Here is an 11676-nt window from a genome sequence, read left to right as displayed (position 1 = left end):
ATTATCAGTCACATTTGTAAGTCCATCATATTGATGCAGTGACTCTGCCTTCAGTCCTTGCGCCATGATGACTGCTGGATAAATTGATGGGGTCTCGCTGCATAGCTCCTCCTTGCTAAGCCCCATTTTCAGCTTCGCTACAGAGAGATTGTCCTTCTCCACCACATTAACATAATTTACAGTCTCTGCCTCAAGGGATTCTTTTGTGGCTTCACTGTCTTCCATTTTGTTATCTGAATGGTCAATAACATCCTCTGAAATAATGTCCATACCTTCCTCTCGTGGTCCTTAGACAACGAAATCCTCAGCAGAACTTTCATTCTATTCTGCAACCCAAACAGAATCTTCAGCCGTGGCATCAAGGTTCCCTTTGATGCTATTATTGCCTCCCATGTCACTACCTGCTTTGTCAATGGGATCCTCTGCAATAATGTTCATATCTCCATGTCCAGGTTCTTGGACAATAGAGTTCTCAACAAGATTGTCTTCTTGTAACTCGCAGGACTCTGCTATAGCGCTGCCACTTTCCACTTTGTATGGAAGTTTTGACAAGGTTTGCTCTTCTGGAACTTTACGTTCACCAATATGATTCTCAAGACATAGTACATTTAGACTCTGTGTGTCCTCCATGCTGGGTGTAGACACATACTGGGATACCATATACCCCAAGTCAGTTCCCAGCAATACGTTAGTAGGGATGGCGTTGGTCACTCCCACAGTCCGGATTCCCTGACCAGGACCCCAATCCAGGTATAATATTGCCATGGGAATCGCAGGGTTCATCCCTCCTACTCCTTTCACAGCCAGGGTTTGTCCAAGGAGTACATCCTTTGGGCTTACTAGCTCGGGACTCACAAGGGTAACTTCTGCCCCCGTATCTTGAAGTCCGAAGTCCGTATTCTTGCGATCTGCCCCAGCCACTTACAAAACAGAGGGAATAGTCATAGGTGGCTTTGGCTAGGTGGGGCTCTTCCTTTTGGCAGGGCAGTTGCTATGTAAGTGTCCTACTTGGTTGCAGGTAAAACATCGGTGGCCATCAAAGACTGGCCTATGGGGGACAGGAGGGGCAACCCCCCTGAGGGTCGACCGATGGAGAGAAGAATACCCAGAGTGGGCTTGCCTCCTCTCCAGATGGCACCAGGAGGCTTTCATAGTGCTGAGTCAGGGTTGGCAACATAAGTATCTGCCAGTGTTGCCACCTGGGTGGCATCCTTGGGCTCCCGGTCCATAATGAATTGTCGCACTTCCAAGGGGCAAAGGTGTAAAAACCTATCTTTCATCATTAAATCCTGCACTTCCTCAAAGGTGGTGATGGATAATCCACTGACCCACTGATGAAGGTTAGTCCTCAGGCCATCTAGTAGATCCGAATAGCTATCATTGGGTCCACGTTGCAGTGTCCTGAATCTTTTGCGATAAACCTGTGGGGTGAGGTTGTATTTCCTGATCAGGGCTTGATTTATGGCATCATAGTCGCCATCCTGGTCATGAGGAAGAGCTGCAAACACCTCAAGGGCTTTTCCCATGAGGCCTGGTGTCAAGAATCGGGCCCACTGCTCCCTTGGTAGCTGGTACTGTCGGCAAGTCTTTTCAAATCCCTGCAGGAAAGTGTCCAATTCAGCATCCTTGTCCATCGTAGGGAAGTGCTCTGGACAAGGCTTGAACACAGTGGTGCTGCTGGACTCCCTGCTCCCTGATGAAGTAGAACCAGTACTTTGGAGTTGGGCTAAGTCCAGCTGGTACTGTCTCTCGGCTTGTCTATCTGCAGCCTCCCGCTCTGCAATCCTATCTGCAGCTTTTTTCTCCTGACATTCTTGCATCAACTATAACTTTGTATCAAGATCCACAAGGCCAAGAAATTTTAAAACACTTTTTAGATAAGCCTACATAGCAATATCCGTACGTGAACTGTGACAGTTCTCAGAAAATGTTTCACCTGCTGGGGTATCTTCCACAGCCATTCCAGTTTCTGAAGCAGGACTGCAACCTCCCTCGTCCCACTGGCGGATCCGGGGGGGGGCACCGGGGCAATTGCCCCGCCCCTGAGCTGCTCAGAAGTGGAGGGCGGCGGCCACAGGGCACAGGGAGATGAGCGCTTCCATTGTGGAAGCGCTCATCTCCATAGACATCTGTATTGCCGTCCTCAGGACAGCAATACAGATGCCTGTGCTACGACAGGGGAGGGAGAGGAGTGTCCCTTCCCCTTCCTCTGATAGGCTGCCGGCCTAGTGCCTGCAGCCTATCAGAGGCCAGCGCAGGTGGCGTGATGACATCATCGCGCCGCCTGAGCCGTACAGCGCGAGACACAGGCCGGAAGAGGCCTGCATCGCATCGCTGACATGGAGGTAAGTATAAGTGTTTTTATATATATATATATATATATACACACTCACCTAAAGAATTATTAAGAACACCTGTTCCATTTCTCATTAATGCAATTATCTAGTCAAATCACATGGCAGTTGCTTCAATGCATTTAGGGGTGTGGTCCTGGTCAAGACAATCTCCTGAACTCCAAACTGAATGTCAGAATGGGAGAGAAAGGTGATTTAAGCAATTTTGAGCATGGCATGGTTGTTGGTGCCAGACGGGCCGGTCTGAGTATTTCACAATCTGCTCAGTTACTGGGATTTTCACGCACAACCATTTCTAGGGTTTACAAAGAATGGTGTGAAAAGGGAAAAACATCCAGTATGCGGCAGTCCTGTGGGCAAAAATGCCTTGTGGATGCTAGAGGTCAGAGGAGAATGGGCCGACTGATTCAAGCTGATAGAAGAGCAATGTTGACTGAAATAACCACTCGTTACAACCGAGGTATGCAGCAAAGCATTTGTGAAGCCACAACACGCACAACCTTGAGGCGGATGGGCTACAACAGCAGAAGACCCCACCGGGTACCACTCATCTCCACTACAAATAGAAAAAAGAGGCTACAATTTGCACGAGCTCACCAAAATTGGACTGTTGAAGACTGGAAAAATGTTGCCTGGTCTGATGAGTCTCGATTTCTGTTGAGACATTCAAATGGTAGAGTCCGAATTTGGCGTAAACAGAATGAGAACATGTATCCATCCTCTGACGGCTACACCCAGCAGGATAATGCACCATGTCACAAAGCTCGAATCATTTCAAATTGGTTTCTTGAACATGACAATGAGTTCACTGTACTAAAATGGCCCCCACAGTCACCAGATCTCAACCTAATAGAGCATCTTTGGGATGTGGTGGAATGGGAGCTTCATGCCCTGGATGTGCATTCCTCAAATCTCCATCAACTGCAAGATGCTATCCCATCAATATGGGCCAACATTTCTAAAGAATGCTATCAGCAACTTGTTGAATCAATGCCACGTAGAATTTAGAATTAAGGTAGTTCTGAAGGCGAAAGGGGGTCCAACACCGTATTAGTATGGTGTACTAATAATTCTTTAGGTGAGTGTGTGTGTATATATATATATATATATATATATATATATATACACACACAGTACAGACCAAAAGTTTGGACACACCTTCTCATTTAAAGAGTTTTCTTTATTTTCATGACTATGAAGGCATCAAAACTATGAATTAACACATGCGGAATTATATACATAACAAACAAGTGTGAAACAACTGAAAATATGTCATATTCTAGGTTCTTCAAAGAAGCCACATTTTGCTTTGATTACTGCTTTGCACACTCTTGGCATTCTCTTGATGAGCTTCAAGAGGTAGTCCCCTGAAATGGTCTTCCAACAGTCTTGAAGGAGTTCCCAGAGATGCTTAGCACTTGTTGGCCCTTTTGCCTTCACTCTGCGGTCCAGCTCTCCCCAAACCATCTCGATTCGGTTCAGGTCTGGTGACTGTGGAGGCCAGGTCATCTGGAGCAGCACCCCATCACTCTCCTTCATGGTCAAATAGCCCTTACTTTCAAAGTTTTCCCAATTTTTCGGCTGACTGACTGACCTCCATTTCTTAAAGTAATGATGGCCACTCGTTTTTCTTTACTTAGCTGCTTTTTTCTTGCCATAATACAAATTCTAACAGTCTATTCAGTATTCAGTATTCTGATAGAGCTGTGTATCCACCTGACTTCTCCTCAACGCAACTGATGGTCGCAACCCCATTTATAAAGGCAAGAAATCCCATTTATTAAACCTGACAGGGCACACCTGTGAAGTGAAAACCATTTCAGGGGACTACCTCTTGAAGCTCATCAAGAGAATGCCAAGAGTGTGCAAAGCAGTAATCAAAGCAAAAGGTGGCTACTTTGAAGAACCTAGAATATGACATATTTTTAGTTGTTTCACACTTGTTTGTTATGTATATAATTCCACATGAGTCAATTCATAGTTTTGATGCCTTCAGTGTGAATCTACAATTTTCATAGTCATGAAAATAAAGAAAACTCATTGGCCCCTTTCACACGGGCGAGTATTCCGCGCGGATGCGATGCGTGAGGTGAACGCATTGCACCCGCACTGAATACCGACCCATTAATTTCTATGGGGCTGTTCAGATGAGCGGTGATTTTCACGCATCACTTATGCGTTGCGTGAAAATCGCAGCATGCTCTGTATTCTGCGTGTGCGGATGCGGATGCGGATGCAAGTGCGGATGCGGTGCGATTTTCACGCACGGTTGCTAGGAGACAATTGGGATGTAGACCCGATCATTATTATTTTCCCTTATAACATGGTTATAAGGGATAATAATAGCATTCTGAATATAGAATGCATAGTAAAATAGGGCTGGAGGGGTTAAAAAAAATAAAATAAAAATTTAACTCACCTTAGTCCACTTGATCGCACTGCCGGCATCTCCTTCTGTCTCCTTTGTTGACTAGGACCTGTGGTGAGCATTAAATACAGTTACAGGACCTTTGATGACGTCACTCCGGTCATCACATGGTACGTCACATGATCTTTTACCATGGTGATGGATCATGAGATAACCGGAATGAAGTCACCAAAGGTCCTGTTGCTGCACAGAGATCAGATGAAGCCAGAAGGAGATGCCGGGCCGCGAACAAGTGGACTAAGGTGAGTTAAATATATTTTTTTTAACCCCTCCAGCGATGTTTTACTATGCATTCTGTATTCAGAATGCTATTATTTTCCCTTATAACCATGTTATAAGGGAAAATAATACCATCTACAGAACACCGATCCCAAGCCCGAACTTCTGTGAAGAAGATCGGGTTTGGGTACCAAAGACGCGTGATTTTTCTCACGCGAGTGCAAAACGCATTACAATGTTTTGCACTCGTGCGGAAAAATCGTGGGTGTTCCCGTAACGCACCCGCACATTTTCCCGCAACGCCCGTGTGAAAGGGGCCTTTGAATGAGAAGGTGTCTCCAAACTTTTGGTCTGTACTGTGTATATATATGTACAATAGTTTTACTGGCACATTAGGGGGTGGCCCTCCTGTTACTGGCACATTGCGGGGGCCTCTTGTAGCTGGTACATGATGGGGGATGCCTATTACTGGCACATGATGGGGGGGCTCTTATTACTGGCACATTATTGGGGCACTTATTACTGGCACATTATTGGTGGGCACTATACTAGAAGGGGCATTTTATATGGGGGCTCTGTACAGTAGCATTTTATACAGGGAAACATTATGGTGGGTACTATGGGGAAGGGGGGAGAGGAGTACTATGGTGTCATCTACGGGGGCACTAGGAAAGGGGTATTTTATACTTGCAAATTATGGGGGACACTGAAGGAATCTACTGGGGCATTATATATGGGGCATTTTATACTGGTACATTAAGGGGGGCACTAGGAGGAAGGGGGAGAGGAGCACTATGGGGGCATTTACTGGGGGCACTATATAGGGGTATTTTATACTGGAACATTATGGGGGCACTATGGGGACATTAGCTCAACTGGGGGCTTTACAAGGGGGTATTTTTTTGCACTGTCACATTAGGAGAATTATTTCTACTGGGAGGGCATTATGGTGGGCTTTATTACTCCCCCATGGTATGACCCCCTATTAGCAGCACCAGCCTCTCCCTGCTCTGCTATCCCTCTGCCCCTCCAAATCCTTATTATGAAATCTTTCTTATTGGATAAAAACACAACTTCAGCTCCACCAAACCCCCCAGCCAAAGTGTTGAAGTGGTGTCCGAAATCCCCAAGGGCCAAGCCAAGTAATTGTAAGCTTCCATGTGAAATATGTTTATGTTATACGCAAATAACATACACTGTGCCATACACAATATACAGTTTACCTCTACACTGTGTAGTCTGTTCTATAAGCACCATTGTTTTGTGACGGCAGACAGAAAATAATCTGGAAGTGCCCCTCCCGAGACCAGGCCCTGGATCCGCCACTGCCAGGTCCAGAGTACTCTCTTGGGTCTGATCCTCCCTAACAAAGGCTTTGATTAGCTGCTCTTTAGTGTCAGGAATAATTGCGTAAACTAAGCACTAACACACCAGTCAAAGAAAAACAAATGACTATCCCACCGCTGCACACCAATTTATGTCATTTACAGGAACCGCCCTGTCACGTGACCTAGATGCGACTGCCAAAGGTCGATCTACAGGGTGGGCCATTTATATGGCTACACCTTAATAAAATGGGAATGGTTGGTGATATTAACTTCCTGTTTGTGGCACATTAGTATATGTGAGGGGGGAAACTTTTCAAGATGGGTGGTGACCATGGTGGCCATTTTGAAGTCGGCCATTTTGAATCCAACTTTTGGGAATTTCACAAGAAAAACAATGGTGTGTTTGGTTTTAACGTAACTTTATTCTTTCATGAGTTATTTACAAGTTTCTGACCACTTATAAAATGTGTTCAATGTGCTGCCCATTGTGTTGGATTGTCAATGCAACCCTCTTCTCCCCCTCTTCACACACTGATAGCAACACCGCAGGAGAAATGCTAGCACAGGCTTCCAGTATCCGTAGTTTCAGGTGCTGCACATCTCGTATCTTCACAGCATAGACAATTGCCTTCAGATGACCCCAAAGATAAAAGTCTAAGGGGGTCAGATCGGGAGACCTTGGGGGCCATTCAACTGGCCCACGACGACCAATCCACTTTCCAGGAAACTGTTCATCTAGGAATGCTCGGACCTGACACCCATAATGTGGTGGTGCACCATCTTGCTGGAAAACTCAGGGAACGTGCCAGCTTCAGTGCATAAAGAGGGAAATACATCATCATGTAGCAATTTCGCATATCTAGTGGCCTTGAGGTTTCCATTGATGAAGAATGGCCCCACTATCTTTGTACCCCATATACCACACCATACCATCAATTTTTTTGTTCCAACAGTCTTAAAGGGATCTATCCAATGTGGGTTAGTGTCAGACCAATAGCGGTGGTTTTGTTTGTTAACTTCACCATTCACATAAAAGTTTGCCTCATCACTGAACAAAATCTTCTGCGTAAACTGAGGGTCCTGTTCCAATTTTTGTTTTGCCCATTCTGCAAATTCAGTGCGCCGATCTGGGTCATCCTCGTTGAGATGCTGCAGTAGCTGGAGTTTGTAAAGGTGCCATTTGTGAGTAGCTAATATCCGCCGAAGGGATGTTCGACTAATGCCACTCTCCAGTGACATGCGGCAGGTGCTACGCTGTGGGTTCTTGCTGAATGAAGCTAGGACAGCCACTGATGTTTCTTCATTAGAGACAGATTTCATGCGTCCACATTTTGGCAAATCCAACACTGAACCAGTTTCACGAAACTTAGCAAGCAGTTTGTTAACTGTAGCATGGGAGATGGGTGGTCTCGTAGGGTGTCTTGCATTGAAATCTGCTGCAATGACCCGGTTACTGCGTTCACCAGACATCAACACAATTTCTATCTGCTCCTCACGTGTTAACCTCGGCGACATGTCAATGGCTGTAAACAAAGAATCGCCTGATCCTCGCTAGATACGTCGAGGAAGGTAAGAGCGTCTTAGCTGAAGTCATAAGCCACAAATACATGGGGACTTAATTATAAAAATCACTAACTACTATTGGAGCACTCAAATTAAGAGACGGATCTCCCAAACTATTTCTGGAATATTTGAGTTCCTGAATACCTGCAGAGCAACCATTTGGGATACACACCCATATTCATATATATATGGACGTATCTCCAAGGGATCGTAACTAATACTATCCACAATTGGAGTACAATAGAGTTGAGCACTGTGCGAATTAGGAACTATTTCAACAGCAACTTTAACATCTTGTGGACTTTGCTGGACTCTACTGTTAGCTTTATGAAGTATATACCCTACAGATGGTCTTTTATTAGATTTTATTAGATTTTTAAGCATTTTACTATTGTTTTATTTTCCTATGTTATACACGTGTACTACTATTGTGTGATTTAATTAAATTTTATTCACATTGCCAAATGAAGTGTGCTCGCCTATCACTATAGTTTGCATTTCTTTGTTTCTAGAGGGTGGGTGTCCTTCTAATTAGGCTAGTAGCACCTGTTCCTACATTTCGTTTGAAGTGAGCCACCACCTTTGATTCTTAGATTATATCCGGCTGGTCATTTTGATACCACACATGACCGGTGTGGTTGTCCCAGAAGGTGAGATACTGGTTATTTGGGAATGCTGGCTATCAGGGATGGGGTGTTTAGACCCCCTACGATGCCCACATCATGTGGAATACAATGATCACAATTATTAATACTTGAGTTGTATCAGAGATGAGGTATTGCTTATGAGATATTTTCTTCATCCCCTGGCACTGTATTTGAAAAGCTTCTGGACCCCCACGGGTTAGGGTCCAGGCTGTCTGAGTGTTTGCATTTCCAGGAACCACCTTCATTACCACTTGCAAAAGGGCTAGTTTTTTAACATTCAGGTGATAAACTGATTTCCTCAAAGGGCAATGCGTATTCCACCTGCAGGCCCAGACAGAACAGCACGAACAATCACAGAATGGAAAATATATAGGATCACACGACAGTTATAAAAACATAAACAGATAAATAAAGTTATGATAATTGTTGTCCATTTCTCACAAACTCCAGCCACATAATCACTTGATGTTTTCTGTACGGTGAATGCCTAATGTTTGGGGCCTATACTCCACTTCTAATATACCTCCAGCCACATAATCACTTGAACTTTTTTGTACATTGAATGCCTAATTGTTGGGGCCTCAGAGTAATTCAACACCTGTGACGACCACGTGTTATCAAATTTCACCTATTATCATTTGGGGTTTATTCAAGAGGGGGGGATTTCGTTAGCCATGTTTTTAATCCAATTATATATTTTTAGTTCTTTTAAACATATGTATTTGACATGTATTTGTACTGGCCTACAGTAAAATTGTTATTCAATGACCGTCTAAAATGCCTTTAGCCACATAATCACTTAATCTTTTCTGTCCGATGAATGCATAATTTTTGGGGCTTGTAATCTAACTGGCCAACAGTAAAATTGTCATATGGTGACCGCCTAATGTACCTCCAGCCACATAATAACTTGTTCTTTTCTGTACGGTGAATACCTAATGTTTGGGGCCTGTACTCCACTGGCCTGCAGTAAAATTGTTATCCAATGACTGTCTAATACACCTCCAGCCACATAATCACTTGATCTTTTCTGTACAGTGAATGCCTAATGTTTGGGGCCTGTACTCCAGTGTGCTACAGTAAAATTTGCATCCATTGACCGCATAATGTACCTCAAGCCACATAATCACTTGTTCTTTTATGTCAGGTGAATGCCTAATTTTTAGGGCCCGTACTCCCGTGGCGTAAAATAAAAAATTTCTAGGCTCCACAGGGCACATTTTTGAGAATTTCCCTTTAAGACGCATAAAAATGGCCGCTGATTAAAATACATATTTTTTATGGGAATTTTTGTCATTGATCCCCCTCTAGTTTGTCACTGTCCCTGTTGTGGGACTATTTGTGCACTTCTAGTAAGCTGAAAATATGACCTGAAGTTTTTCCAGGTTCGTCTGCCATTAAAGTGAATGGGCCCTGGGGCCTGCCGCGAACTTGCTGTTCGCGAACATTTGATCGCATTCACGAACCATTACTAGTTCTGACCAACCAGTTGTAAATCATGCGAAAGATTGTCTAATGATGCACTAACCTTCTGAAAAAGCTGCCACGAAGGAATCAACTTGGTTGGCCACAGGGCTTAGGTAAGCCCTACTGTCCAAACATCCATCTATTGGAATCAAGGTGTGCCAAAAAACTTTCCACACACCAATACTCCATCTACTCCAGCCTGGACTATTCACACCTGATAGGAAGTGCTCATGGGTTCATGTTGCTTGCGCCCCATATGACTAGACAATATTTTTCCACTGTTCAGTGATTGTGTTTCTGCCTCCCTTAGACAGCAAAGATACTCCAAGGATTTGTCTGCTGTTATAGCCCATCCATGATCCATGCTAAGGACCAATGCAGTTTGTTTACATTCAGACATCTTAGTTGGAGCACCAGCATTGTATTTGGTGGCAATTTGTTTGACTGTGCACTGCCTATTTATCAGTATCAGACATTTTTCTCTGACTCCTTTCTTCAATAAGCTGTTTATGTCCTCAGGATCCCCTTTCGTTATATGTTTATCCTCAATTTAACACCATTCTCTATATATTTATAATAAAAAAAAAAAGGATTTCCAAAATGTTGGATGGATAGATTCTCAAGGATGACCATGCCTTGTTCAAAGTCACTCAGATTTATTTTCCAATTCTAATGTAGATTCATGCGGAAACTAATCCACACACAACTTTCTCACTTGAGTTTATGCTGCACTCTGAGGTAGGGCGTACATAGAAATCATTGAACCCCATAGCATGACCTTGCCCCTGGTCCCTCTCAATACCCACCCATAGACCATACCACTACTTGCCTGGCTCTTCCCTGCCCTTCCCTTTTTACCAACAAAGAAAAAATGCACCATTCAATCTTCTCAACTAGCACCCAGCCATTCATGCACTGCAAGTCTGAATTCCCATCAGATGACTTCCCCCACCCCATATTGGATAACTTACCAGCCACTTCCCCTCACCCACCATCATGAACTACTGCAATGTTATCATGCCTCCCCATGAATTGTGTCAATAGTCCCATCAGCTCGATGTGGCTACAGCCTTACGAGCTACCCATAGTAACCCTTAGGGCTCATGCAAACGACAGTTGTTGTTTTGCGGTCCGTTTTTCACTGATCCGTATCTGAGTTTTTTTTATTCTCTGATTTAAGTAATCTTCTGTTCCGTTATTCCACAAAACATATCCGTATGGTTTCAGTATGCGATCGGAAATGGAAACAGTAACTTATTAATCACCAAGCACATGAGCCATATAGGCTGGGCATAGCATTTCTACAGTATGGATCCGCAAAATACGGATGAAATACGGATGTGTTCCGCGTGCGTTCCGTATTTTTTGCTGACCCATTGACTTGAATGGGGCCTCGGACTGTAATTTACGGACAATAATAGGACATGCACTACTTTTTTGAGAAACGAAAATACGGAAACGGAATGCACACGGAGTACCTTCCGTTGTTTTTGCGGACCCATTGAAGTGAATGGTTTCGCATATGGTCCGTAAAAAAAAAAAACTGAATGGAAGCGGAAAGAAAATACAATTGTGTGCATGAGCCCTTAGGCTACATCCATATCTGTTGCAGAGTTTCCAGCAGGATCTTCCATCACAGATTGCAGCAAAAGAACACTGTATGCAGCAGT

At 44.0% G+C, this 11676-nt stretch overlaps 1 pseudogene; it reads right to left on the bottom strand.

Annotated features, from left to right (window-relative positions):
- Window positions 1-321: 321 nt before the first annotated feature.
- Window positions 322-11676, bottom strand: part of LOC120993852 — a 56642-nt pseudogene continuing 45287 nt past the window's right edge.

Source organism: Bufo bufo, chromosome 3 (assembly GCF_905171765.1).
Source record: "Bufo bufo chromosome 3, aBufBuf1.1, whole genome shotgun sequence".
Lineage (NCBI taxonomy): Eukaryota > Metazoa > Chordata > Amphibia > Anura > Bufonidae > Bufo > Bufo bufo.
Note: the sequence above shows the minus strand (reverse complement) of the source record. Positions and strands in the feature narration are given on the sequence as shown.